The sequence below is a fragment of the Amphiura filiformis genome, chromosome 13, assembly GCF_039555335.1.
Source record: "Amphiura filiformis chromosome 13, Afil_fr2py, whole genome shotgun sequence".
Classification (NCBI taxonomy): domain Eukaryota; kingdom Metazoa; phylum Echinodermata; class Ophiuroidea; order Amphilepidida; family Amphiuridae; genus Amphiura; species Amphiura filiformis.
In genome coordinates, this window is record NC_092640.1 from 39,480,193 (window position 1) to 39,502,332 (window position 22,140).

A 22,140-nucleotide genomic window follows, 5' to 3' on the forward strand; every position below is an offset into this window, starting at 1 on the left:
CAAAGCAAAAGCAAAAATGTGGTCTTAAGTTTTTACTTATCAGAAAAAAAAGATGGACAAATGTATTTATTACGTAACAGCATAACAAAACTTCTCTTCATGCAGTATGCTTCGACTATATTTATAAATACATGTACGTAAATACGCACGTGACAACCTCCGCGCTGCCATTACAGTTTGTAGACAGGAAGTCTGGAAATGGCCTTCGACACAACGGGTGGTCTTCCTGTACATTTGAATGCAAAGGCGGTAAACAACTCCAGACTGTGCATTGTCTATTTTGTTCAACTTTGTGATATTATTGCGTCGATAAATATTTTTTTCCGTCGGCAAATACTTTCAAAATGTTGTTTTTGAAAACATATTACAGATTCGGAATCCCTCCATGTGTAATAAATTTGCTATTCAATTAATACTTAAAATTGATAATATTTATCTAAAGAGTTCCTATCCTTTTCTATATAGCGTTCAATGGCATGAGAATTTGGTCACGCTTGATATGTCGTGACATGGATCACGTGCGTATTTATAAATACGTATTTATAAATATATTCGAAAGTAGTTGTCATTATTCGATGTTGAGCACACTGAAAATACATGCACCAAACGATCAATTGCCAAAAGTGAACCTTTCCGTTTGCTTTGGTTTTTTTTTATTTCACTGGTGACGGTGACGATTGCAATCCAACGATAAGAGGATAAAAAATGGAATATTTATGTAAGCAATAATTTGAACACTTTGTTTTTCTGTTGCGAGTCTTAATCTCATTCTCGCGTCTTTACATGTTATTAAGTGCACGAGTAATGTTATAAACTGGTCCCAAAAAGTAACTTACCAGGTAAGAAATTCGTCTGTCAAGTTCAAACGACAAATCGTATTATACTGAATAGCATATGAGTGGAAGCGGTGTACATTTACGCGGAGTTTGACACCTCATTTGTCGCAAACAGATCAAAACTTTTGAAGTTATGCTCATTTGAACAAGCCTACTATCAAATTTGAAAGTTGCAGGTCCGCCCCAATGAATTCACAAAGAAGAAGAGGAGAGCACTGATTACACCTGTATACTGCCAACCATCTCAAGTGGTATGAGTGCAACTTTCATTCCAGTGGATAGGTTCGGTTAAATAAGCATAACTTCAAAAATACTCATCCGTTTGCAACAAATGAGGTGTAAAAATGTTATTAAGTGCACGAGTAATGTATCCATGGCCTAAAGTAATACGCACACATAAGAAAAGTGCAACAACATTCGTGAATTGACACTATTACAACCAATTTCAAATGTCACGGCACTATCTACTTAGACCACAAATGATACCACTTCTTCCCCTTTCAAAGTGCAATCCATACTCCAAATCGCCCAAGACGAGCGATTGTTTTTTGACCAATTAACACGAATCTTCTTCCCTATGTAAATAGAAACGGAGCATCTCAAAATAGCCAGATATATCACTTACTACATCGTAAGCGTCTGAGGTATTTCAGCTGTAGCTATTTTGGAATTCCTCTTTCCTACTTAACGTACTCAGTAAACACCATAATCAATCAATGGGAATTAGGCGAATTTTAAAAGCACATAAGTAAAACATGTGGTGGCTGGATGTCAGTAATCAGGCAACGAAATGTTCTCTAGATAATCTTTTGTATAGTTAATTTTATCCAAATGTAGAGGAAAAACTGATAATTACTTGTCACTCATAATGTAACATTCAATGTATAATTTACGTTATTCATTACACGAATCCGGCATCCTTTCCAGCACTGGTAAACACAGAAAATGGTCAATGACATTTTAGTTAAGTTTGGATTTTGGATTTTGTCTACCAGATATTGGTGAACATTACTCCGGACCCAATGTTAAGGATGCGGGTAGTGAGGAGTGTATGAGGGGTGAACGTAGGGTAGTGAGTGTTGTAACCTAAAGCACTGACCTCCCTTTCCTTGACTGAGAGGTATCGTCTGCCATCTGGATGCCCGAATTGTTCTGAATCTTACGATGCTTTCAGTTAAGGTCATGTATAGTGCACACCACCACCGCACCTCTTAGGTGTGTATATGGGGTGAGGGGGCCAGCAACCCCCACTCTAAGCTGCTGTGAACCACTCATAGGCCCATGTGGTTGTCTTTTATAGTGCCTACGTGCCTATATAAGTTCTTGACCTGTTTCACTCCTCATGGGCTATTGTTCACTCTAGCATTTTATGCATAAAAAATGAGATACGTACACTGCCATACCTTGATAAAAGTAATGACCAATTTGATACTATTGAGATATAGGACAAAAACTCGTTTTGTTTGATTTGCTTAATATTTAAGAAAATACTAAGATTACTTGACGATTTAGTAAGTTTATCACTTTGGCTGTTTTGTATCAAATTATTCAAGAAAAGGCAATTATTTGGTCTTCTTTTTGTGGTGGGTTTCAGTGATTGTCCTTTTCTGTTTCTACTTTTCAGAAAAGGGAATATACTTGTACCTAGGTGTAATGAAAAAAAAGGTCATCGCTTCCTTCATGGTAGGGCGAGAAAGAGAGTGAAGATGTAAGGTCAAAGTCCCAACTATAGCTTAAGTGGAAAATCACAGCCGAGAGCCGACAAATGCACTGAAAATCCCCGTTGAGAACAAAGCAAAGTCTGTCGCAACGAGGAAAACCCTGAAAAAGGGTGAGAGTTTGCTGTGATTGGTCATCTTTAAACAAATGTATTTCTCTTTTATTCTTTTAACTTGGATGAATGTCCAGTGTTACGAAGAAATTGAAATTGAGAAATTGAGCCAGTTGGTTGCTTTAGATGGCGAAAGAGGCGCATTGAAATTGAGAAATTGAGCCAGTTGGCTGTTTTAGATGGCGAAAGAGGCATACACCGTGTGGGATTGAAACTAGCGCTCGTCTGCTTTAATGGCTTGCCTGAATGCTATCCGGAAAGTATCATTAAAAATGTAAAGAAAACCTTGACTGCTTTGTGTACTTGAAGGACTTTATCTTCATAGCAACATATTCTAGTCAGATCATGTTTGTTAAATGATCCTTAAAACGACGAAAAGGACGCATATCGTATCATGATGTATTATGTTTAGACATATCTATATCCCCGGATGGTTATGCTTATGTAAATAGAAACTCTTGAAACATCCTGAAACTCATAAATAAAATACAGACGGTTCCCTTTTAACATCCACAGCACTTTATCGCTGTAACTATTGTTTATTTTATTCTCTCTATGTGAGTTAAATGTATCTCAATGAAACATCTAAATTGTTTCCCATAACAATCCAGTCTCAAGTACCGCTTACTGTTTTTTCTATAGTATTATTTACCAATGCATGTTGACTTGTGTAAGTGCTGTGATATTTTGATTTCTTTGCAAAAGCGTTCTGTATGTAATGGTCTAGTATAGAAAATGTTGTAGTTCAATTTAGCTAACTACATTGGCTATATAATAGTACGTTATAAAATATAATAATACCCGCATTGGTCCTTTAGTTCGTTATGGTCTCAAATGTTCTATCCCCACTCAGAATTTATAATTACATTATATAGCTTGCCATATAATACGATGCTAGATTTTTGCGAGCTGAGAGTTCAAAGGTCAACCACTATAATACAACTTACATTAGCCTAGATTGATTTGTTTGATCCTACACCCCAAAGCTTTAAAATTAGATTATAATTATTGCTACAGCAAACACGGCAAACAATATTTTGAATTTTAACTTAGTCGGGCAAAATTATGGAAATTATGGGATTCTTCGCATTTGGCCCATGGTAATAATAAGAATTATCAATTCATATTATTCTGTCAAAACAACCTCAACAAGCTAGTGATTGTTTAAACGAAATATATAATTAACTATTTCATTACAATAGGCATGAAAGTCGTAAAATAATCCTCATCAATTACTACGATAATTTTTTATAAAGAATACCATAAATAGTAATTTAAAAGAGGATGTAAAAATAGTACGTTTGCAAGATGATTTCATTTGATTTAATTTATCTTGGTATTACATGTAATTATAAGAAGATACAAATCGTGGAAATATATCAATGACGATTTGGCAGTTATCATCTGAAAGTTTTCAATTATTGCATCATACATTGAAGACATAATTTTGAGTACTAATCTTCAATAAAGAACTAAAACGTTGACTTTTAAATTGTTAACCACAAACAAATACTATTTGGAATTCAAGTGCTGGAAAGTAGCAAAAACAATCAAAATTCTATTATAGCCGTATTGCCTTTCAGAACTGAAATGAATAATACCACTGAAGTGCATAATAACTCGTATGCGTAGCTATTAAATGATATCAAATAATATTATGAGATTCATATAATTATGTTAAATATCATGGTAACACAAATCGCATATTTATATTTACAAAGATCGACCAATTGAAATAGAATAAACGAAAACGGGGTTTGCACATTCCAACAACAGCGGCAAAACAGTAAAAACATCAACAATAAATTTATAGGAGCAACAACAATTTTTGCTTTCCACTTAAAAGGTATGCCGTCAATTTAAAAGGAAGGCATGATATCGGTGCAGATATTCAACTGGTTGGAATGACTTCATATGGCATGTTCAGTGCCGCTGCAGCTGCATCCTACTGATATTACAAATAAGAAGAAAGCAAGTTTGGCGGAATGTCAAGGCCCGTTTTAATGTCATTCATTGACAACAACAGAATGCCTCAAAACGAGGGGCAATACAACTTCAGTCAGGTTTTTGACGATCTCCTTGGCAATCGTGTTTTTGCACTACCAGCTTCAGCGGTAAACAGTAGATCGTCACAACAACAGTGTAGACATAGGAGTCTGCAAGAATTTAATGAATATAGTGACTATAACAGATAGGTCATCGTTTTCAGCTATACGCTGGCGAAGTTACGTAATAATCGGATTAACTATTCAATTTTTGAATATACCGCGCTGCACTGATACGTTCACGCGGTACCTCTTCATTGAACCATATCATGCTGATTACTTGCACCTGTAAGATTAGTATCTTTGAAAAGACCAGTATTGTATTCAATCTATGATTGCAGATATACACAGGTGATGAGTGTAACCTGCTTGTAGTGCAGCGCGATATGTTCAAAATTGTTTTCACCTATTGCTATGGTAATTAATCCGATTAATTACGTAACTTCGCCAGCGTATATATGTAACGACCTTTCTTACGAAGACCTTTACAATGGTATTTATACTGAAGTTGTTTGTAGTTCAACAGGGCAAGATTCAATAAACGCAGGTCCATTATTATCCACGTCTTCAACTCGCAGTAAACATAGCTGACATATTGTTTCGCCGGGGTACTTTAAATGGAATAAGGTCCTTTCTATATCTCAGAAGAAACTCTTTTAGCAATTAGGAATTGCCGAGGTTTAAATGGACGACTGTTTATCGTAATCAATTTGGAAAATGCTTTTGGCTAGACAGAGCAATGTCGTTGTAAGTGGCTGTCGCATCAAGATTGTTACCTAATGTTCCTGTAATACCACTTTTACTCTTTCAAGAGAATGTTTTAAATAATTATACACATGACCAATCGCAATGTTGTTGTACAAAATATTCAGATGATCTACATGTAGATATATTCAAATATCATGTTGCTCTTCTTTACATGAGTAGGAATCCCAAGGAATTGTAATTTGGAAATAATTTGTTCTAAATGAGAAGAGTGTGTTCCTTTCAAGCATGTCTTCCATACATCTCCTACATTTTACCCTCTTTATGATAGAATGAAAAATAAAGTTGACTTCATCTTTTTCTTCATCTTTATCAGCCAGTTCTATGTTAATCATGAAATTTCTAAAGTAACGTTTGAGGAATATATAGGAGTCACGGTTGTTTGATGTGATCATTTATTAATTTTTCTAACAAAACATCTGAATTATACCAACAGCTATCACACTAATAAACTGTATAATACACATTTATTTTGTAGCAATTTTTTACATAAATTGTCGTTTCTTATCAAATTATTCATCTTTTCCTGCTTTTTTGTGGTAATTTTTATTCTATAAACTGTACATTTGTGTGTAAATTGAGGGCGCTATTTACATATATTTTCAATCTAAATTAGCCAAATAATATGAGTTATTCCGTACATTTAATGATAGAAAGTTTTAAAAAAAAATTCCCTTGTAATTTGTTAGTCTTCTTGCTGATGTTCTAACACAAGTGTCTACCCCTTGTAGGGATGCAAACAAGATTTAAGCTAAATAGCGCCATAATTGTTCAACTTTTCTCCGTTTTTCTTCTTGACTCCGTTTAACATTCTATCAAACAACCATGGAGTAAAAATAACAGATCAGGTAAATGTTTATTACCAATATGAAAATTATTTATGAACAATACTTTTGCTTCAAATTATTTGAAGCCTCTGTAAAGAAATTTAACCCGGCATGCAAAATTCTGACTTATAAAGACCACAAAAATATTATCGCCATCTGGCGGAAAATATGTCTCTCAAGCTAAACATATGTATGTCATAGAGGTTTACAAGTGGTTTTGTCTATGGATTAGTTCAGTCAATTATTTTTGCTTTAAATTATTTGAAGCCTCAGTAAGGAAATTTAAACCCCCAGATTAACATGCATGACGATATGAAAAATTCTGACATTCTCAGATCTCAAAATGTTATCATAATCTGGCGGCAAATATGTCTCGTAAGCTAAACATACGTATATCATAGAGGGTTACAAGTAGCTTTGTTGCTTCCTACATTGCCCCACATTTTCTCTGGCTCATTCTTTACTCATTGTCTGTGAATTATCCCAATGGGAAAACATTCTAATGACATGTTGGCAATAACGAAGGGGTCTTCGTAAGAAAGGTCGTTTGGCAGTAAGTTTTTTACAGTAAATTTATTATTACCGATCCACTCAGACCAAATTCGGAAATTAAAGTTGTTACAGTACCTTGCTCATTATATTTGCTCCAATATTTGCATAAATTACAATGCTATTACTGATTGTGATCTTTCTTTGTTTCTTTTGAATTAAATTGACCACGTAACCAATCAAATTATTTCAGACTATTTTTCCATACTTCAGAGTTATATATCATGTTTTTACAATTGCCTGAATTAAGACTTTTGTTGATCCAGGGAATGGTAAAGGAGTTTTCTTTTAATAACAATATATATAAAAACTGAACTTTAAATACACTATCTCATAAGTGATTGAGTACTTATTATAAGCAGGGACAGGCGATTTGCGCGGAACTTTTTTTCCGCGCAATTCCGCGCAATTTGCTATTTTTTTTTCCTATGGGCAGGGATACATGATTTGCACTGAAAAAAGAGTTCCGCGCAATTCCGCGCAATTTGCTGTTTTTTTTTCGCGCAAATCGCCTGTCCCTGATTATAAGTCAGATTTGCGTCATTACTTCTTATTACTTTCCACTCATAAAAGGTCAATTGTGTGATGAGTATTAGTTTAATATCCTTTTTACATATTAAACTTTTTGGTGATCCCACGACGGGTAAATCTTTTGGGTGTCACTTTCTCAATCCATACTTTATATATTTTATATACAGCAGTTGCAAGCTGTATCCGAATGATGAGTAACCATCGGTTTTCAGTCTGATAGCAGTAATATGCGTAAGGAGAGCATTCCACACGCGGGCTGCAGATGGTACAAAAGATCTTTGATAGGTATACAATGCAAGATCGTAGGATCCAACGGACTGTCGAAACCAAGTATCTAATGTCTGCATCTCTGCCATTAGCTTGTACAGTAGTTCCGAAACTTCCTTTTAGAATATACAATGAAAGAGTATTGTTTTTGGTGGTTTAGTGGGTTAATACGGTGGTCTATGTACTCATTATCAGGAAGCCAGATGATACGCCAGCTCTGTTTTGCAGCTGGTATACTCCATCTTAGAGTGCATCATAGCTTTGTAGATAATGGCATTCTGGGCAGGAACAATGTAGGGGACAGCTCTACGAAGTGCTGTCCCCGGCGTTGGCCTGCTGTCTTGGCCCTTTTAATGACAATATAGATAGATCTTTGCTCGAGTTAAGACCAAGAAGATTTACACTCTATATCTCGTTTGGATATTGTTGTGGACTTGATTTTGGCAGCTCTGAACAGGACATTCTATGCTGCAGCATATGTCTCAATCTTATAGCAGCTTGGTGTCGGTTATTTCTGGATTTGATGAAGGACATGATCGTAGCATCATCATCATATATGTAGAATTGACTAGTTTGTCAGGTTTGGACAGAAATGAGTGTGATGTACAATAGGGACCCCAATATAGAAACTTGGGGGTAAACCAGCATTGATCAGTTTGACGCCTTTTGCTTTGGCACTTTAAAATAACCTTTGTGGATGATATTATTACTTAGGTAATCGGTCAATTAGACATAGAATGTTCCAGTGAAACTAATTGCAGAGATCTTGGTCAGGTCGGATGCCAGACACGGTAAAAAGCTCTTCAGATGTCTATGCCGACAACGCGAGCTTCTTGCTTGCTTATTGCGTCGGGGCGGGGGGAGGGTGAGTAATGTAAGTCAAGGCATACGAGGTAGAGTAGCCAACCTTGAAGCCTTGAAGTATATCAGACAATGTTGGTCCAGGTGCCTCCACATCTTCTTGTTTATGAGCTTCTCCATTACTTTTGAGCAAAACGAGATGAGCATGTTACTAGTTGTCAGTTGCAATATGTTTTTCATGGCTCATATAGCCTTCTACAACAACAAATGTTAGTAGAGTAAGAAATTCAGTAATATTACCAATGAATACAAATTCATTATAATGACATGACACTGAATAATAAACAACCTCAAACATCTTTATAAGTTAAATGTCTCATTGCAATAAGGTATGACTGCTGACTCAGACCAACAAGAAGTCAGACTGAACAATATCTATCTCTACAAAATAAGGCTTATAGCCTGCGCGAATGCACACATGAACGTATCCGTAAGCGATCGTAGAAAAAAAATAATCAAAGAAGTCACAACTCACAAAGCACGTGTTACATCAAATGGGTCAACCTGGCTAGAGGTTTGACTAAATATACTTAGCGGTAGTGCAAGAACTGTCAGTGGCAGAAACTCTAAGTTCCGTTTCACCAATAGTTTCCTGAGCTCATCGATCATCATGGTGAACTTAAGTGCATACCTGTGGGCATGTAAGACCTTGTAATACATACCATGACACTGTGTAACAAGTCTATACCAAAACAAAAGAATTATACGTCTTTTTACCGTTCTGTAGCCCCAAGAAAGCTGCCGATATAGGGGAATACGGTACAGACCTAATTACGAGGATTGCGATAAATTGTTTTTATGAGACCCTCATATGTAGCGAGAAGAACACGTATACACAAGTAATCGTTACTTACATTAGTGAAAGTGTTACCGAAATAACTTTCTTGGAATTGAATCTGGGTCCAGTTGAAATTGATTACCTGTTCCTCTTTTAGCTACAAGATTCTTATCCCTCGAGTATTATATCATAGCAGAAGTATGTGACCTTTTAGCCCATTTTCTATTTGTCATATGTATGTGATGGCACGTTGCAGCCTGCCCCACAAGAAAGTAACACAACTAACGTCCGTATGCCTTCCTCGAGGCAGTACATTAAATCAAAAACTACTCACTTTTGCGGGAATCATCGTTATGGCAGTTGAATTCCTTGCACCATTTCCTTTTTGAAAATGCATACTTAGTACATACTTATCATCATTACGTTTAGAGATATAATAAAAAACAATATCTATATTACTGCCTCGAGCAAGGCAAAAGGACTATAGAAATTTAACAACTTAAACACATCCAACAGCTTTGACAAGAAGGCTTCATTGCAGCCCGTAACCCCAATCTTAAAGAACACAAAACCAAGGTTTTCACTACATGTATTTACCTGTATATCCTGCAGACAATTAATTGAGCCATATGGGCCTTCATTTCTTACCAGAGCTCAGGACTCTACTACCGCAAACGCAAGAAGATGGACACAGCAATCAACTTTTCTACAAATCACAACAATTGACGTTTACTTATCTCAAGCTAAATTTGCAATCGGGTGTACCTACGTAGTCAAACTTCATGACTCTTCTCACTTTTGTTTCAAGCGGAAATTTTAAAATTGAAAGCAAAAAGTTTATAATTTAAAATAAATCGTCTTATACATGTAGTAAACTATTGCATGACATACATCTATGTTTGAAAAATACAATGTGCAAAAAAGAACAACCAATTCTTATTATTGTTTTAACTTTAAAACTACAAGTGCGTAAACACATTGTTGCATGTCTACATGACAAACCAGTTGAAGCACTTAGACCTTAAACCTACAAATAATTAAGGGCACAATTCTTAAACTACAATAGACTTGTAAACTATGTGAACATTAATGGTACAAAACCACATCCTTCCACTCCCAGCTATGCCACTGGAAATATTACTATCGTGAAACAATGATATATTTTTGACGTTCACTTAACGACCTACTTTTCGAAGATTTTTTTTATATCTCTGCTATCAATGTAAGCTTAAGTCTCTCTATTGTCTGAAATTTACGATTGCTAGCAATAGATAGGAGCTGTGTCTACTCCTCAGCATTGAATAAAAACAGAATTCATGTTATATCAAACAAGTGCATTTCCAATGTGTCATTGGGTATTTCATATACAAGACGAAATAATGTATTGAACACAGTGTTTGAGGCTGAAAAAGGGGAAAAAGACGGGGAAATAATTAGGTGTTACCAAAACTTTCACAGAAGATCAGAGAGAGGAGGACATGTTCGCTGTGCACGCTTACAGAAGTAAAAATAAGCCTGTAGCTAAGCTGATCCATTGGACACCAAAACATGGAAACTGAAAACTTGGTAGACCCCTCTAACATATGTGGATATATTGAAACAGAACTGGATGTTATGGATTTGGGAACGGTAATGCAGGACAGAAGGACTTGGCGTGCTGTTGTAGTTCGTGGACACCACTCATCTTAAGCAAGTAAGTAAGCAAGTATGAATGCAATAATTTTCATTGGTACAATGATTCTACTAAAGAGCAACATGTGTTCGCCAGCAAAACAGCAGCGAAGCGAAACTGCAGGGATATAGATCACAATATATTAGAAATGTTGCTATAACAAATAAACTGGGTTGATCATTATCTAACCTTGCTTCTAGATATTTGGGATTCTGCTATTACATTATCTGCTTATTTTTCTGAGTCGCAATAGAAATAGAGACGCAATAGAAATATTTGAAATACTTATTTTCAACAATTGATTATTTTACAGAATAAAATAACACACATCTTTAACGATCGAAACACTACTTGCAAATGCAGTAGGTGGAGATTGGCTATTTGCCTTTCATGTTAGTTTAAACTAGGGCCTTTAATAACGCGCGTAAAGTAAGTGCATGTAAAAGCTTTGTAATAGGAAATTAAGTGGCTAAAAGTCTAATCAGAAATGTCTTCATACAAACACTTCAACTTGAAGACCTGAGCGCAAGAAGACCGTAAGTCCACTTGGCCCCTAAACATGTATACACTAAAGTTATGTATAGTTTCTTAGGGCTTTATAATGTTTAACCCAGCAAACACAAGTAATATTTTGGGTTTTGGTTTAGGTAAAAACGTTTTGTATGAAAACACACTACAACAATATTTTTAAAATGTTTTCGAAATGTCATTGTAAACTATTTTTGCAAACATTTTTGGCCAAATATTTTGTCAACGCTTAAATAACATTATGTTAAAATATTTGTACCCAGCAAACACAGAAATGTTCTTAAAATGTTTTTTACAAAACGTTTTAATAACATTTAAATGTCGGGTTATATAAAGGTCGTGAAAATAAAAACGTTATTGTAAATATTTTGGGCAAACATTTTTTGCAAAATATTTTTTCAACCCCAAAATAACATTCTGTTTAGAATGATTTGTACCAAGTTTTCAAAATGTTTTTGGAATGTTATTAAAACGTTTTTATACCCTTTATATAACCCGACATTTAAATGTTTTCTGTAAAACATTTGTGTTTGCTGTGCAGTAAATTACCAACAAATGTTATTTAATGTTATGAAAACGTTTTATACCATTAATGTACCCTTTATATAACCCGACATTTAAACGTTTTCTGACAACCTTTTATAACCTTTTGCGAATGATGTCAAAAACGTTTTGTGTTTGCTGGGAATACATGTTCCAGGGTGAAAACATCATGAAAGGTTGTAAAAGATTTGTTTGGGCCCCTGAACATGTATAAAACATTACCAAACTATACGAAACTATACGCAACGTGAGTGTATACATGTTTAGGATCTTGCGGTCTTCTTGCGCTCAGGTCTGAAGTCACTTGTACAAAGACGTTATTTTACGCAAACACTGCTATTTGACTACAAGTGACAAGCACCCAAAGACATGTGTAAGAAGATACAAAAAACATACATGAGGGGCAAAGATGACCACTTATTTGTATCGGTCGTTGTCCGAAGGCGGCTCGTGACTAGCCTTAATATGAGACATACGATATGAGGATGGCGAAAGGACAATATTAGATTAGAAAATGTCAAGCCATTTCTAACGATAAGTGTTTTTGATTTATAACTATCTCCTTCTAGTGAAAATTTATTCCAACAGATGCCTGCAAAAAATATGATTCTATGCATATCAAAGTTTCAGGAAAGAAATAATGTAATTCCTACTATATTGTAACCATAAACTTACAGAAATTGATTAATTTATTATGAAATAGATATGTGAATTGAAATTTTTGATTTCCCCTATAGCTATCGGGAAATGATCAACACCAGTGTTTTACAACCAAAAGAGTATGACACTTAAAATGAGCTAGGATGATCTGCATGATTTGGATTTCCAACATTATCAATATTGAACGACAGTGATATTAAAACAAATTTATTAAAAAAGAAACCACTTTGATTCAAAATCTTCACACAAAACGCTCTACAAACTCTAATTCTTAACAGTTAGAATGCATAATTCAACAAGATGCTTTATTGATTCCTACACTCCATTGAAAAGCAAACAGAATCGTTCGAGTCTGTTCACAATGTTGAGCTACTTAGATCTAATTCTATTATGCAGAATTAAACTAGGTTATAATATTTATAATAATAATAATAATAATAATAATAATAATAATAATAATAAGTCTGAATAAGGTTCTGGTATGACATAAGCAGAAACAATTTCAGTAGTTATTAAATACCACTTTGGATGTTCATGATTAAAAACATCACGATTAGAAACATAGTCAAAGTAGTTACATGTTTTAGGGATAATTATTCTTTGGCATAATTTCAATTCTGACTTTTTTCTGGGAACCAGCAAGCTATCCTTATAATAAGCGACAACAATATGAATTTTTACTTCAATCGCTGGCAATTATCAAATTATGATGTTTTTTAAATTAAGCGTATTATTATGTCGAACAATGTCGAGCCAAAGTTAGTGACCGAATTTGAAAGACGTACTACTGATTCCAAAATATTCTTTCCACGAAATTAAAATATTATAATCGCTTAATCAAGAGTTTTGACTTCAATACTACACTAGTTAACGTTTACGCAGAATGCATTAGAGAATGAATTTGGAGAAAACCTTCTGATACGAGGGGCGGTCAATAAGTTCGTAGAACAAGGTACTTGAAAGAGTACTAGCCAAATTCTTTCTATCTCACTCTTGAGCATGGTCACTACAAACCTTAATGCACCCGTCGCAATTTTTCTTGAAACATTCTATGTCAACAAAATGGAAGTCTTCCAATAGCTCTTTGAGCCACTCTTCAATGAAGGCTCACCAGCATTGATCACCAGCAAACCTGATATTATGAAGCTAGGACTTAAAATTCTAAAATAGGTTTCACTAACTGGAGGCCATGCCTGAACCACAATGTGGTTACTTTAGTTAACTGACCCCTCTGTCGTGAATGGCAGCTTGACAAACTAAGAATAGCGTACAGGACACAATCCGAGAACAGTCACATTCCTACCATCAACCTTCTTTACATGATGGCTTGCCTCAATTTTGCTATCAAAATTGTATGATATAGGCCTATGATTGTACTTTCATTTGGCAAATGATCTGCCATCAAGACTCTTTCTGGATCTCAGAAACAGCGATGAAGACCTTGCACTATGGTGAACGAGTGATGATCTTCTTAGGTGTAGGAGATCCATGTGCTTCCACTAAATGCTCTCGTAATTCCAGTGATTTTATCACCTTTAGCCACATATAGATTAAACTTGCCTCAGTCCTCATTCTAAGTGTATAGGTGTATAGAAGGTGTGGACCTGAATATGTCAACTGGTATCAAGTTTGTACATTAAGATTCTGGGACCTCGTCTAGAAGACACCCTGGAATACCCAATGTTAATGGATTAATGTTGAAAACACATTCATCAGAGTTGTCATATTTTGTGGCTATCTCATCTTTCTTTTTTGGCTCTTTTTTCATTATCAATGCCACTGTACCAGCGCGTATATCGTTAGTGGTGACGTCGGCAAGTCTTTTGGACCTTGGATGATCTTCAAGGACGCTCATTCCATTCTTGAACTCTAAGAACCATTTCGTTGCTGTTGAATATCAAGGACTTAATAACCATTTACAGCAACTGTACGTTGTTAAATTTCATTTGAGTTTTCACCGCCGTTCGGAGAAATTTCCATAATGACCCACTATTCACTTCTGGTAGTACCTGTGAATTCATGGAGGCAGGCTTCCTCTGAAGAGTGTCCTGCCCACATACAGTGATGCAAAAATCTAATATCTTTGCAGTAATGTTTTGAAGGAACAAGCTTTCAAATGAGACCAAATTCAATACCGTGCGACAAAGCAACATACCGAGTTCTACGAACTTTTTGACCGCCCCTCGTAATTACAAACACTCGCTGAGCAGCAAGACCTTCCTCTAAGCTTTTAATCCGATAAGCTGATTATCTATTTGTTTTCATGAATTGGAAAACATTCTTTGATGTATTACTGAACTCAATCATCTGAAATTACTGGAGCGTGAGCCACCCAGGCTGGTGGCTCAGCATAGTATTTTATTAACAGAAGGTTTTCCCCAAATTAATTTCCTAATGGTTTTCGCTAGATCTACTAGCGTATTTATCAGATGATGCTACTGTAGGGTTGAAGACCCGGGTTGAAGACGCTTGTCGATCTAGCAAAAAAAGGGATTATTTCATTCCACTACGTATGAATATCCACTGGTATCTTTGTATTTTAGTGAACTATATAACGTAAATTGTTTTATCAGATGTAATTATAACCACATATAATAGACATACTTTTTATTCCAATGGACCAAATTGTTAATCACCTACTTAAAATACTTGTTCAATTAACGTACTTAAAATACTTGTTCAATTAATATTCGGTCACGACAGTGCGCTATTTTAGCACAGAATTGTGCTCAAGCACAGAATTGCATTTTAGCATATCATGAATTAATCTGAGACAACCTGTTTTGCTTTATGTCAGTGAAGCAAAACAAACATGTATAGACAGCTTGCAATGAACAATTACTTCGTCACGTCAGACATCCTAAGCATGATTGAGATTCCTAAGTATTTTTGCCTTTGATAGATAGGCAATCGCTAACCGCCAATCAGCAATTGAACTATGAATATAGCCCGTAGATTTTCTTTAACTTAACATGTTGACCTACATCCGGCAATTGTAATCAGGTGCACACAGTTGTTGGGAGCTGTTGAATGTAAATGAACCATCAAGAAAAGATTGCAAACGTTGTATATTGCTAAAATGTGGTTACACGAGACGTTGCAGTAATTTAGGGTGGTACTACACCCCATGATGAATTTTGTGACCAATTTTGCATTTTTCTCAAAAAATAACTACACACTGGTAACAAAAGTTATGTATATTATAGGGTCAAGGAATCCAATTACTTCACTGAGATTACAGTGATTCAAGACAAGTGGTTGATTATATATGTTAAGAAATGACGTTCATTCTAGCGGTACCTCTTTCCTGATCATAAATAACGTACCGCTTGTCTTGATTCACTGAAATTCCAGTGTAGTAACTGGATTCCTTGTATTGCCCATATAATATAGACCTACATAAATTTTGTTACCAGTGTGTTATAATTTTTTGAGAAAAATGCAGAAATAGTCACAAATTTATCAAGGGGTGTGGTACCACCTTAAACCATTTGACTTGGTAACATGGTGATTTTTAGAGCTATTGTCTAAAGTGTTTAAAAACAATTTCGCTGTTCAGTTCCCTTGACGTCCGTAGAACAGATTTCATCTGCGCAGAATTGTGTATTAAGGAGAGCTGCCTTTATTACAAAGAAATTTTGAGCCAAATGACACGAAATCTCATGGGATGGGCATGATGGGAAGGAGTATTATTCGTTGGATCAGTGCAGTATTAGCATAAGTCAAAAATGGATCAAGTATAATAAACGGGGATAAATACATTATTTTCTCCGAAGTGAGATTTGTTTGTATTTCATAGTTTATTTGGTTTAATTGATTGTTAAAGAAAACAATCAACAATTATTATCAACAAAATATGAAATTGTAAAAATGATTTTAATTAAGATTTAATTAAACCTGATCAACTAGACATATAGGTATTTTGGACGGACGACTGAAACCTTCAGACTTCAGCTGGGTTTTGATTCAAATGACCTTGAGTACCGGAAACTTGTTTGTTTGTTTGTTTGCTTGTTTGTTTGTTTGTTTGATTGATTGATTGATTGATTGATTGATTGATTGATTGATTGATTGATTGATTGATTGATTGATTATTAGGATTGCTTGACAACACTCTGGATACATTTTACGATATTATGAACCAGATATTGTCAGGTAAATAATTTCAGAGAAAACATTATCCGTCAACACCGGTGTAATGCTGTTGATTGACAGGTTAATGACCCTCTACTTCATACAGACGTTGACAGAGTCATTTTTGTCCTTTCAAACGATGTCAGAACTTTTGAACATATCCTAAATTTATGATTCTCTACTATATAGAATCAGATATTTTCAGAAAGTAATCCATTCTTCGTCAGAGTCTTGTTCTAGTTGAACCACAAAACGGCCAGATAATTATCTAGATTTTGTTTCCCAAACATCTGTGCCACCAAATTCCAAAAATATCCCACCAAACGCATAATTTCCTGCTTGAATTATTGGATAAAACAATCGAACATATTTTGAGTTCTTTATATTATAAATCTGATATCACATCAATTGTGGTGTTCTGGAAAGAAGAAAATGCTCTTTGATAGCAGATTTGTTATACGGGAGTCAGAAATAATCGTCAGCTTACTACGCTGATTGCCTAAGAAAGTACAAAATAATGGTTCAAATATGCATTTCTACATATTTGTTCACCAATCTTTGCACAACACATGAAAATGCGTCAAATTAAATAAATTAAAGGTGATTACGTAACCGATGCATGCTTGAACCATATTTTGTACTTAACTTAAACAAATCCAATGATTTTTTACTCACTTGTCTGAGCTGTGATGAATATGACATAACCGGTCATCAAAAGCTCAGACAGATGAGTAAAAAACATTGATTTTGTTTATCAAAAAATCACCAAATGTTTCGGTGTATGAATTATTATTATTATTATTATTATTATTATTATTATTATTATTATTATTATTATTATTATTATTATTATTATTATTATTATTATTATTATTATTATATACCAGAAAATTAAAATACTAAATTGAATTATGAAAATAAATTATAAATTGTGATATTTGAGCGAGCGTCATATTTGTCTTTAATATGTATTTCGTTAGATTCCGCATTCTATTCTAAAAATATCTATTTTATTTGTTGAAAATATTAACCCATTTTCTTAATTTTTATTTCAATTATTTCAATTCTATACATTTCTCTTCTGCGTACAAAATGTACAAGGTCAACGTTGTGCTGATTAGTGTTTTGTCAAGGAGCATTGATAGAAATACAGACGGTGAGATGAAAAACTAAAAAACCAATCAAAGATCCACACATCAAGATTACAGATATGACGACAATACATGTTTTAACATTAAGCCATGTGTGGAGTTTAATAGTTGGCAGTGTTTACTGTAATAGTCTGTAGATTAGATGAGGTAGATGATTGCCGTACAGACAATTGTGTTAGTTAATTTGTTATCAACAACAGCAATTATGCGTAGATTTGCACAAGCTGTAAAAATAGTAATGACACAAATGCGAAAATATTTTATTTAAAATGGTGTTTACGCATCGTGCATACGTTTCTTTTTGTAGCAAGGTTTTTTTACTTTCTTGAACGATTAGAAATAAAACTAGAATCACAAAAAAACGACTTGTAAATATCGGTACAAATATACATGTTACGTACTCAAACGTAATAACATGTTCGAAAATATTAATAATCATATATTTCAAACACTCATGAGTTCTACTTATTTCAAATCAAACATCAAGAACATCTTTTGGGTTATCTAAATATTTTGAAAGCTGCACTTTTTATATAAACAGCTGCGTAAGTAGAAAGGGCTTCTGTATCAACATTAAAAAAAGTAGGTTACCACATTATGAGGATTTTGTTTCCCAATCAACTGCTGTTCCGTTTATTTTTTTCCCGTTCATTCGCATTGAATGCGAAAAAAAGGTTTTTCTTAAGTTACCTTGACTGTGTAAATTTGCTTTTACATCACAAAAAATCCATAGATTGTGACATTCAAACTTATATCGAGAGAGGTTCGGAATGTTATTCAAATGCAACATGTCAAATTGAGTCAACTTTATTATCCAATTATGAATCGTACACGGAATAACAAAATTTGCTGTCAATGCTCTTCACCTGCTTTTCGCGCCCTAGGGCGGCTATCTGATTCTTCGAAATGACAACATTGCGACAACATAAGTGATAATGACGTTAAGGAAACATGATCTATAGTTTAATTTGTCGCTACATGACAAAAATGAAAATGCTGCCTTGTGTGAATAGCTATTAGCCACACAAGAATCTATGCTAGATTACATGTAATAAACAAGATCAAAAGAAATAGTGTACAACATTAAACAGTTTGGTGATGTTGTATACCGCAACATGATACCTTTGCCAAATATAATTTAGTTATTAATATATAACACTCATCAAGGTCTTTCGTTAATCCCATCCCTAGTTATAACTCCTGTCACAAAGTTTCTCGGCCATTTTTGAAACGAGACACGTTCTCTTGAGGCTACTTTGGCTCATGTCAAAATTGCGTTGTTTTATTATTATTGTTATTATTATTATTCATCCTGGAACGTCTTGCGATCCCTGCCATAGCCCACGGTACGTAATATGCATAATGTATTTAGGATAGAATTATGTGATAAATCTCGTGGCGATGTGATGGGGATTAAACTACAGCTAGGTAGACAATATAACTATATTCTAACTCGCCACCTCAAGGCAGTGGTTACCAGCATTTACTTAATAATGCTGAACGCATCTCAAATAGTTTCTGTTCATTTCTGAACTAGTCCAATTAATATGTTCTGTTCTTTCGATTTGTCATAGTCAAATTGGTCGTAACAAATATTTCCCTCTGTGACCTCTGACATTTAACAGCACCCTCTAGTACTGGATCGTCCCCGATGACTTCTCCTGTTTACCTTTCGCAAACAAGCAAGAGGCACCAATTCGCTTTATTAAAAATGACAGTATTATGACACACTGATTCATAAATATGCACTTGTTGCGCAGAAATGCAGAAGTAACCTCAATATATAGTAATATTCTACACAGAGAAAAATACGTATATGTGATGCGATCAAGCAAAATCAGTCGGAACTCGCAAATATTGATTTTGAGATATAGCCAAACAAAGGAAATATTTCCTTTTGATTCCTATTGTTTTGGAAACTCTTTAATCGCCCATATCTTTGGAACCGGTTGTTCAATTACAATGGGGTTTTCTGCAAAATCCAGCTTTGTAAATGCTTTTTACTATCCTATCAGAAACTCAAAATTTGATATTTCCGAGTTCCGACTGATTTTGCTTGATCGCATCACATATACGCTTTTTATATACATAATACATGGCTACATAAATAACCCCTCTTATTCAAATTGTGTATGTCTTAAGAAAGTACGACCGTTGTCACTCAATATGTAACTGCAACGATAACAGTCATTATGAGGATATCACGTAAACATTAATAGCTTCATGATATAACATAACAAGAGTTCGTTTTTGTTCAATTTCAAAGGCTACAACAACCTCCTTGGTAGTCTGATATACAGTCTTATTGGTTATAAGAAGACGTGTCGGGAATTATTGAGCCAGTCAGCAATATGGTAAGAATTGCGGTTGGGCCGAAGAGGACCGACATTAAGAATTTAGAAGCTGTATTTTAATTGGTCACTCAGATGTATATATCGTGTAATTAGCAAATCAGAAATGCTGTAAGAATGGCAGTGTAAATGGGTAAAAGGCTAACGTTAAAGCTTTGTCGTTAGGATAATAATAGTCTACTCCGAGAAAACCATTCAGGCTATCTATACATGGCAACAGAAACACCACCTCAGATTTAAACTGTCAGTGTCAGCCTGTCTAGCCCTAAGGCAGAATGACCATTGACACTCAATACGTAATTGCAACGATAACAGTCGTATGAGGAGAATAACACGTAAACATTATGCTTAGTATGAGAGGCTGTTGCTTCATGAAACGAAATAACAAATTGAAGTTCGTTTTTGTTAAATTTTAAAGGGTACAATGACATCCTTACAAGTCTTTGTACTCAATATAGTGAACTTTTCATGAAGGCGTCAACTACGTTTATACTGAATGTCAAGGGTTTACTTTAGGGCGAGTAGGATGGCCATTGAACTTCTCACTTCTTAATATTAAGAAGGAATTATTAAAGGAAACCAGTGGCGCATTTATTGCGGTTCTCGAGTTAAGGCCAGTAAGGCTGAGAAAAATAATAGACATGGCCGGAAATAAAACTCTTTATATCAAGGCTTCGGATCTACTTTATTGAAGCCATACCATACTTCTTGTATGGCAGCTTTGTGTTTCTCAATACTTATGAGTAAACACGGCTAGGTCGTGCTTCCCTCTGAACACAGACCCTAGGGTCTGTGCTCTGAAGCTGTGTCAGGAAATTTGCTAAACTTTGAGCCTCTTGACGCTGAATTACTCAACCAGGCTTAAGATTCTGCTCTTTTAAAATATCGTTACGGATTAATTCGACTTACTTCAGCATATAGATTTTGTGTGAATCTTCAAATTTACAAGTCTCAACTCCGCTCTGCCAATATCTATTTGCTTCATAAACCCAGATCTCACAAATCATTCGGTGAGAGAAAGAGCATTCGCTATGGCTTACATATGCTCCTGAGGAATCTCCAAAATATATTCTTTTATATTCGTGTCCAATTTGGCTGTTATCTCAAATCTGTGTGCAGCACAGTGCGCGACAAATAATCAGCGTACTATTACCAAAATCATTGCCTTCATCATAAATCATAATAAATCTTGGCGTTATGATTTCAAATACCGGACATGTTGAATAAACTCGGAGCAAAACGTATAATATTCCTAAAGTAAGGTATTTCTTAGATTTAACTTCTTGCATGGTTTGAAGGTAGAACCTCCATCTGGCAGCATGCATGAATGGAAATTGAACGAGTCATATAACATTGTGTAAAGTGACGCAATTCTTTCTTTCATGTCTATTACCAGTTTGAGGCTCTACCCAATATGGCGGAACCATGCAAGGGGTGAATAACATGTTGTATCGATCTCCATAAGAATTTTTTTGACAAAATTTATTTTTTATACAATAATTAAATACAAATTGTATTGGCAGGTTTATATAAACTGCAGATACCACAATGAGATTAAGATAACTGTATTACATTTGATTTGATAAAATGTCATTTGTCTACTGACAATATTGAACGCCATGCTATTTACGGAAAAAATATAATTTTGGGAAATTGACTTTGTGGTTCTATAGTGAATGTCAAGATTACTGCATTAATCCACCGTAACATGTCAGCTTTCGTTTCACCGCTATTCAAGGATACAGTAACAGTACGCCTTCCTTTACTGAATTATACCTCGTTATCAAACAAAATGAGTAACATGTCGCAAA

At 34.8% G+C, this 22,140-nt stretch overlaps 1 long non-coding RNA gene across 1 annotated transcript in view; it reads right to left on the minus strand.

The window, feature by feature from the left end:
- LOC140167286 (uncharacterized) overlaps positions 1-22,140 on the minus strand; it is a 180,843-nt gene that overhangs the window by 21,567 nt on the left and 137,136 nt on the right. The window lies entirely within an intron of this gene.